Below are 9,484 nucleotides of genomic sequence, written 5' to 3'. Positions count from 1 at the left end.
TTACTGGGTGAATGAATCATTAACAGTGACTCACTTGGAATTGATGTCTCAAAAAAAAAAAAAAAAAGCCTGTTAGAATTGTTATTTGAAAATGCCCACCAAAAGCCTCTAGTAATTCCTATAATGGGTTCTGTCCTTCCCTCAATCCTTAGAATCACGCCCTTGAACAATTAATTTAGCATTTTCTTGCTTATTTTGTTTACTTTGATGGAGGGGAAAGGTAAAAGCATGAAATAAAGAAAAATATCTTTTATAACTTAAAAAAACAGAAAATAAGATAGATACTTGTAATGACACTTTTGGATCATTTCCTTTGTTTGTTTAGTCTCCTTCTTTATATGAACAACAGACACAGTCAGAAGTTGAATTTGCCCCACACTCTCATCTGTGGAATCTGGTTTTTGGAAAAGTTTATGAGCAACCAGGAGTAGCAATCATGAAGAGCCAAACACTATCTTAAATCACTTCCCAAAAATTCCGTTTTAGTTCAGTGGTCAAGAAGATTGGATTTTCTTATTCTCGAGAAATAATAGAATTAAGTATATGTAGTATTTAAGAAGTGTTCAAAAGAGAGTAAGGAAGTAGTAAATGTCAAGTTGTGTGACATTTCAGTTATGAATTAAACTGATATGTAGAAATATTTACCACATAAACAGTGTTAAGTATCATTTATTATCCCACCAGTGCTTATAATTAGGAGCACTTTTTATGTTAAGCTTAATTCCAAGAGGCTTATTATGATTATTTTTGAACAAATTTAACTTTGAAATTGTTCTTGTAGAATATCTATCCAAGCTCTTTCACCCCATCATGGGCATGACATGTAGACTAAGGCCATGAAATTCAGGGATTTGTGAACCACAGCTATGATCACTTTGCCCAGCATTGGAAGCTCCTAAGAGGCTGAGAGAATGCTGGTGGCGTGCATCAATACAAGTCCACAAATAACACTCTGGTCACTTGGAAGAGCAGTATGAAGTTTTATCTCCTGAAAAATAACCAGAATTTCTCTGTCAATATTCTGTAGATCCTTGGTGAAGCAGACAAGAGTCAATGCTGCTGAAACAATAGTTGCCATCTTTGATGGATGCAGCCAGTCTACCACAAAGTTTTGGGGAGAAGAAATCTCATGAAGCATCCAGTAATTGTGAAGGTTCTTAAACAGAAGACCTAAGGAGGAGTTCAAGGATATGGGACAGCCTCTGTTCTAGTGATCAAATAGAGGTAGGATTCATTAAACATTACAAGTTCTTTTCAGAAAGAGAGAAAGGAGAGAAGGAGAAAGTTTTCCAGGGAAGGAGAGAGAAAGGAGAAAAACTATAAATAAGCAGTAAATTTATTCCTACTGTGAATCAGGCCTGACTTCCCACTAACATTATTTTTAGAAGTTGGATTTATTGGTCTCATGCTGATACAATTCAATAATTTTCTATAAGGGCACGACACCTGGTTCAAATCTTTCAAAATCTTGTTCAAAATCTTTCTTCTGATTCAATCTGTAGTAAGAAGCCATCCATCTCTATTATACACAAATGCAGCATTCTCAAAGAGAACTTTGAAATTCATTCCTTTACTAGTTCCTGCCCTCTAGAGTAGAGGACTAGGACCAAATGGAACTCAAGCAGACATTAGGAGTAAGGGCTGGGTAGCAATTTTGTATCAGGCAGTCAATCATTTGTACACTATTGTGATAGCTTCAAATTATGTCCATAAGTTTTTTGACACTCCTATTTCAAAAAGTGGAGTCTGAAATCCCTCTCCTCAAGTGTATGCTGGACTCCATGACTAACTTTTAATAATAGATAATATGAAGAAGTGACCTGTATGCCCTTCAAGATTAGATCATAAAAGACATAGTGCACAAGAAGACTACAAGAGCTAATATATGAGTTCAGCAAGGTTACAAGATTCAGGATCAATATGAAAAATCAATTGTATTTTTAAACAACAGAAATGAACAGTCCAAAATTTAAGAAAATAATTCTATGTATAATCACATCAAATGAAAAAATAATTTTTAAAAATGAATTTAACCAATCAAGTGCAAAATCTGCATACTAATCTTTTATAGTTAGGAATTTAAAGAACATCAAATTAGCTTGGAAGATACCCTGTGTTCATAAATTGGAAGGCAATACTGTATAAATTGATCTAAGATTCAGTACAATCTCTATCAAAATCCCTGCTTGCTGTTTTCACAGAAATTGACAATCTTATCCTAAAATCCATATGTAAATGCAAGGAAACTAGAAAAGCCAAAACAATTTTGAAGAGGAAGAACAAAGTTAGAGGATTCACACATGTCAATTTCAAAACTCACTACAAAGCTATAGTAATAAAGACTGAGCAGTATTGGCTTAAGGACAAGCATATAGATGAATGAAATGAAAATGAAAACCCAGAAATAAACTTATACATTTATGATTAATTGACTTTCAACAAGGGCACCAAGACAATTCGATGAGCAATGCATAATCTTTTCAACAAACTGTGCTAGGGCAGCTGAATAACCAAATACAAAAGAATGAAATTGGGTTCTTATCCTACATCATATACAAAAAATTAACTCAAAATGAATCAAAGAATTGAAAAGAAGACCACAACTATAAAACTCTCAGAAGAAAACATGGATATAAATTTTATGACTTTGTATTTAGCAAAGAACCCTTAGACAAAAGCATCAAAAGCATGAGAAACAAGAAAAACCAGATAAATTGGACTTCATTAAAATTTTTAAATTTGTGCTTCAATGAAGCTATTAAAAGGATAAAAAGACAAAGTATTTGAAAAATCATATATTTAATAAAGGACTTGTACCTAGAATAGGATATTGGTGAAAAATAAACAGCTAATACAATAATAGATTTTAAAAAACCCAGTTTAAGAATGGGCACAGGATTTGTATAGACATTTCTCCAAAGAAGATATACAATTAAAAAATGCTGAATATCATTATTATTTAGAAAAGGAAAATACAAGTCAAAACCACAATGAAATACCACTTTTCACTAAGATGGCTATAACATCAATGAGAGAGAGAGAGAGAGAGAGAGAGAGAGAGAGAGAGAGAGAGGAGAGAGGAGAGAGAGAAAGACAAAAAGTATTGGTGAGTATATTGAGAAATTGGAACCCTTGCATATTTCTGGTCATATTTTCTGGTAGTGCAGCTACTTTGGAAAATAGATGGGCAATATCTTTAAAAGTTTAACAGAGTTACCATATGACCAATCAATTCCATCCCTAGGTATATGCCCAAGAAAACTGAAAACATATGTCTGAGTAAAAACTTGTACACAGATATTCTTAGCAACATTCTTTATAATGTACAAAAGTAGAAACAGCCCAAATGTCCATGAACTTATGAACAGATAAACTAAGTGTGACCTATTCATACAACATAATATTGTTAGGCCATAAAAAGGAATAAAGCACTGATACAAGTTGCAAAATGGATGAATCTTGAGAACATGCTAAATGAAAGAAACCAGACACAGAAGACCACATATCATAGGCAAACTCATTAAAATAAAAAGTAGATTGATGGTTGCCAGGTGCTGTGGGGAGGGAAAAATGAGAAGTGACTGTCAGTGGATATGGAGTTTCTCTGAGGGATAATGAAAATATGCAAAAAATAGTGGTAATTATTGCACAACCTTGTAAATATACTAAAGGCCACTGAGTTTACACTTTAAAAGCATGAATGTTGTGATATGTAAATTCTATTTCAAAATTTTAAAAACTATTTTTTAAAAAGGCACTACTGATTCCTTTCTCTCCTCACCTCCTGCTTTCCTTCCTCCCTCCTTTCCTCCCTTCCTCATCTATCAATCACTGTAGGAGAAATTAGCTGTCATATTAAGGACACTCAAATGGCACTATTTGACATATGTGTGAAAAATTGAAGCCTCCCATAGGTAAGCAGCAAGAGAACTGAACCTTTGAGATAACATCCATGAAAACGAGCTGTCTTAGAAATGTATCCTCAAACCCTCACTGACTAAGACAACTGTATTAGGAAGGACTAAGATCTTTACTGCAATATCATGAGAGACCCTGAGCCAGAACTACCCAGTTAAGCCACTCCCAAATTGTGAACTCATAGAAACTGTAAGATGATACATACATGTTGATTGTTTTAAACTACTAAGCCTTGGGACAATTGTCATGCAGCAATAGATAATTAACACATAACCAAGAAACCCACTCTTTCAGGCACTATGCTAGCCATTGAGGATCCATCAGTAAGTAAAAGTAGATACAATCCCTGCCTTTGTATAGCTTAAAATATAACACATATGGTAGATATTAATCAAATAAGTACAGAAGTGTGTCATTACAAACTGCTATATATGACAAAAGAAAACCCCAGGTTGTCATAAGAAGATGATCCCAATTTATATTATTATTCTGGAAGGTATTATTCAAAGACTACTCATTTTCCAATTCACCTGTCATCTACCCATCAGGGTCAGAGAGAATGCTTTGAATAGGTCCTAGACCAGGTCTACTGATGCTGCCCATTGAGCAGATAACAGACCTGCCCTACCACTCCGAGACTGCATTCAGAAGAGTTCACACCATAAAACTTGTAGTTTGTGTCTTTATGAGGGAGCGAGACTGCATTCAGAAGAGTTCACACCATAAAACTTGTAGTTTGTGTCTTTATGAGGGAGCTACCCACCAACAGCTGACCAGTACAAGGAGGAATTTTAGGCAATTCATAGTATCAGCCAGTCATGCTCTGGCACACCAAGACTAATATTTATCAGTGTCAAGCAATGGAGACAGCAGGTGTTCTTTTATACTTGAATGTAGCATTCTACCCATTCAGAAAATTAGAAAGTGGCTATCCAAGGCCCCATAAGGTCAGAAGTACCATTAATTCTGATGTTCTCTCTCCTATAATATCTCTCTATATGTATTCACCTTGTCTTTACTACTTCCCTAGCTCTGACCAAGGCCCAGTTCTCCATGCCATGTGTACATGCCTCAATAACCAAGACACAGAATTGAAATAAATGGTGAAATGTGATGTAAGGAGAGTGGCCTCCCACTAGCACTGTGGTCACTCCAACACTTGATTATAATGGAAACTAACTGTTCTAAAGTGCATTCATGGGAACTTTTCCCCAACTTCCAATATAAAAACTCAAAATATACCTAGATTTATACCTGAGACAACCAGGAAAAATCCAAGCCAAGCTCTCTCGAGAAAGATGTCTGGAGAATGGGTGATGCTATTCAGCAGACACTCCATCACCAGCTCACAAACAAGAGTAGGCAAATTTCTTAATCCCCTCACCACCCCCCACACACAAAGATTTGTTCCAGACACTTATAAGTTTTATTTCATCTCCATGAACCCAAATTTCTAGTTTTCTGCACTTATATGACTATTCTTTTTATTCAGTTCTTTGACACTTAAAACTCTCTGCTGAAATTCTTAGAACCCAGATATTCTATAAGACCTAAGGAAATAATCGGCTTCCTTAATAAAATAAAATAAAAAATTTTCAATAAGTACTATATTATTCATTACTATAACAAAATACCGAGATAAGTAAACTTTATTTTTTAAATAAAAAGAAGTTTATTGAGTCTCACAGTTTTAGTATATTGAAAGTCCAAACAGGATAGAGCAGGTGAGGGAACCCCCTTGGTCCTATCACCTTATGGCAGATGGCAATGGTGGAACTATGTGCAAGATGGAGAAATCACAGTGTCAAACAGGAAGCCAGAGAGGTTAATTGGGCCAGGCTCAGGCTTTCATCACAGCCCTCTAGAGGGAACTAACCAGAGCCCCACAAGAAATACCTCAATCCCTTCTAAGAGCATATCTCCACTGACTTTCCTCCAGGCTCCATCTCTTAAAAGTTCATACCATTTTCTGTGACCAGCACCTTGGAGATCAAACCTCCAACACATCACCTTTTGGGACACACACACAAACCACATCCATGTAGCAAGTGCATAATGATGAAAAAAAAACTAAAGATTAAGATTATAAATACTATTGAACAGAAATTACTTTCTTGTTCCTTTCTCACTAATGAGCAATAATCAAGTTGGTATACTTCCTATATGACATGAAATTCCACTAATGTAACAGAGAATTTGAATTGAGGATGCCTGTACTACCTTCAGTTCAGGAAATAGATCAATTTTTCCACCACATTTCTCTGTTCGAACTTCCTGCAAAATCTGCATTCCCACGACCCACAGGCCATGATGTTATTTGTTTTTCAGTTGGCACCAAACTCAGCTGTAAGCACTGAAATAATGTGGTGGAATATATATATATTTCAGATTATCTTCAAAGCAAAACCCTAAAACTTAAAAATTCTCATGGAATATTCATTCCTTCAAAAACATATCTATAGACCTAGTTTGAGAAACACACTTCAAGAACACAACTGGGTCACCACCAAGACATTTTTTAAGCATAGTATATTACCAAGGCCTTGGGAGCATCTGGGGGAACACAACAACAGTCCTGTGATAAAGTCTGTTAATCTGATTTACAGAATCCTGTTCATCCATCTGCAGCTTAAAGCCACTTCCTGGCTGTTTTCCTGCCTGACCCCAAGTCAAACCTCTCATCCAGCACCAGGTACGAGCTCCCAAAGGCTGATGCAAGGGTTGATCTTACCCTTCAGAGGAAACCCTTGTCCAAGGCAGAGACAAGAGGATTACCCAGCAGCCTCAGCAGAATCATGTTCATCATACCATGTGCAGCAGTGCAGGACTCCACAACTCTCTGTGCTGGCTCTTTCCTCTGGCCTTCAGTGTTTCATTGCCTTGAGCAAGAACTCTCTTGCCAGCTTTAATCATGAACAAATTCACAGCTTTGCTATAACATTAGCTCAAGGATTACAAACATAATTTCCTCCCCTAATTGCCGGATATGACTGTACCAGTGCCACCAAACTCCCTCTTTTCCTCCCACTCCACCCCACCCAACTATGAGGCAAGATGCTGCAGAAAGTTCTAGTAGTTAAGCCAGGTCATTGGAAGATATACATTTTATTTCCCTAGGCCTAAAGTTCTCCAAGTAACAAATTCAAGGGATTTTAGTGAAAGGAATTTCAGTTTTGAAAAAGCAGGTGAATGAGCTGGGTTCTTCTTCAACCATGGTTTCTTCTTTATGGATTTGGTCAAAGGCCTTCTTCACAATCTTCTATCTATGGTGCCCTTTCCCTGTCCTCTTATATTGGTATGGTCAAAGCTAGATAAAATTCTATGCAGAAATAAAGTTAGTAAAGAGAAAGTGCCAACAACAAAATTATACCATTATCAATGACAATAAGATAAAATAGCAGAAAGGAGACTAATAAGCAGAATAGATATAAAGAATAAATAATATAAAAAATGAAAGATTAAAAATCATAGGTTTAAAAGTCAGACTAGGTAAATAAAATAATAAATAGATAAATTGAATACACTAGAAAGACATAAATGAATAATGTATTAAAAGAAAGAAAAGTTAAATATAGTCAAAATTAGAGAAGGCAGGATTGGTGATATAGCTGAGTGGTAGAACAGTTGCCCAACGTATGTGAAGCCCTGATTTCAATCCCCAACACTAGAATTAAAAAACAAAAAAGTGGAGAACACAAAGGCCAGCATCTTCTAATAGGGCAAACTGGGTGGGTCCCTTGATCTACTTATACTGAAGTTTCCCCACTTTTTCCAGTGCTAGTAAAGACAACTCCTGAGGACTGTTCTCTTGTGAAGTCGCCCCAAGTTAGCACACTGCAGTACAAAAAATATCAGGGCAACAAGGATCTCACCATTCAGCTTAAGCTGCCTCGTACTTCTAAACAGCTCTTAGTCCACAATTAAGAAACTTTGCATCAAGCACTAAGTTGCTCCAGTTGGCTTTGCAACATAGCCCCTACAGGTATACAAACCCATTGTCAAACTGGATGGTTTCTCCATAACCAGAGCACATGCCTGCCATGGCCCATTAACTGTGCTTTTTAGCCTGGGCCACCTCGCTGTGGAATGGCCTTGTGTACTGCCTCTACCCCTCCTGCTGTTCTGGGCTGCTCAGTTAATTCACAAAATGGTAAGTGAAAGGAAAGCAAGAAACCAGGAGACAGGCGAGAAATGAAAGATGGAGACCAGGCGGAGATACACACCAGAGTTTATTGGTTAGAGCTGACAAATAAAGGCACATCTCTTCATAGCCAAAGAGAGGCAAAACAGGCTTGAGGATTGGGACTTTTATGGGTCAGGCTCAGGGGTCCCGGCGGGTCCTAACGCAGGTGGTTGATGGGTTGGGTTGGTATGAGGGAGTGGTGAGCTTTTCTCAGAAAGAACCTTAGGCAGAAAAATGAAATTTTCTTAAAATGGTGACTGTCCTTTAAGATGGCCATCCAGATGCTAAGGAAGAACCTTACAGTAATATCCAGGCTTCTGGTCAAATTCAGGTTCTCTATTTCCCTATCACTTTTGAAAGGAAAGTGACCACAGCACTTGGAGCAACCAAAAGATCTTTATTGCAGCAGTGAAACAAAGAGAAAAGAAAGAAGAGAGAGAGAGAGAGAGAGAGAGAGAGAGAGAGAGAGAGAGAGAGAGAGAGAGAGAGAGAACGGAAGGGGAGAGATGAAGAGGGAGAGAGCAAGAGCAAGAGAGAGACAGAGAGCACATGCAAGAGAGACAAAGAGAGCAAGAGAGAGGGGGGGCTGGCAGGAGGGAGTTTTTATAGCCCAAATCTAATGGGGCCTCTGGGTCTGCAAGCTGCCTTGTTGGCCCAGGAGGGGTTAAGTGTTCAACCTTGAGCGGGGTTGAATGTTCAGACTTGAGGCAAACAGGTGATAAAGGACCAGATGGAGGGGGATTTGAGTGCGTGGGGTATCTTGCAGCCAACATCTGTTCAGCCTGTCCTGCAGACAACACAGTTCAGCCTGCTCTGCATCCAACAGCTCTAGCAATGGAAACAGAGATTTCTTTTACTTGGCATTTAATAAACACTCAAATCCTGGTGAGTCACTGCCTGCCTGCTTCAGCCTGGTGAAAAAAGACTAGAGAGTAGGCAGTCTCCCAGGGGCAGCAGGACAAAATTTCACTTCCACACTGTTTTTACATTTTCACATTTTACATATGTTCTCAGAACTGAAAAGACTAGGAAGGAGTTAAATGGAAGACTTTGAAATTCATGGAGGCAGAACCTAAGTGTTGTTTGTTCCATCTTCCCATTTCATCACCCAAATAAAGACTCCATCCCTGCAGTCACTTCTGACCCCTGGACTCCAGTGCAAGGGCAATGCTTAGGCCTGCAGCTGAGGATAGGTGTGGGAGGTAGACTGAAAGAGGGAGGGAGAGAGAGATCCTTGAGGAAGGGTTACACAAGGCTATTAACAATTGTGATTATTTCAGGGGCCCGAGGGAAGAAACAGGGTGGGGGGGGCAGGAATAATTAACTTTTTATTTGCTGATCTTAGTATTATTTCTCCCATTACAATAAAAAAATATTGCTCTC

The sequence above is a fragment of the Ictidomys tridecemlineatus genome, chromosome 2, assembly GCF_052094955.1.
Source record: "Ictidomys tridecemlineatus isolate mIctTri1 chromosome 2, mIctTri1.hap1, whole genome shotgun sequence".
NCBI classification, from domain to species: domain Eukaryota; kingdom Metazoa; phylum Chordata; class Mammalia; order Rodentia; family Sciuridae; genus Ictidomys; species Ictidomys tridecemlineatus.
The sequence above is the reverse complement of the archived record's forward strand: the minus strand, read 5'-3'. Positions refer to the sequence as shown.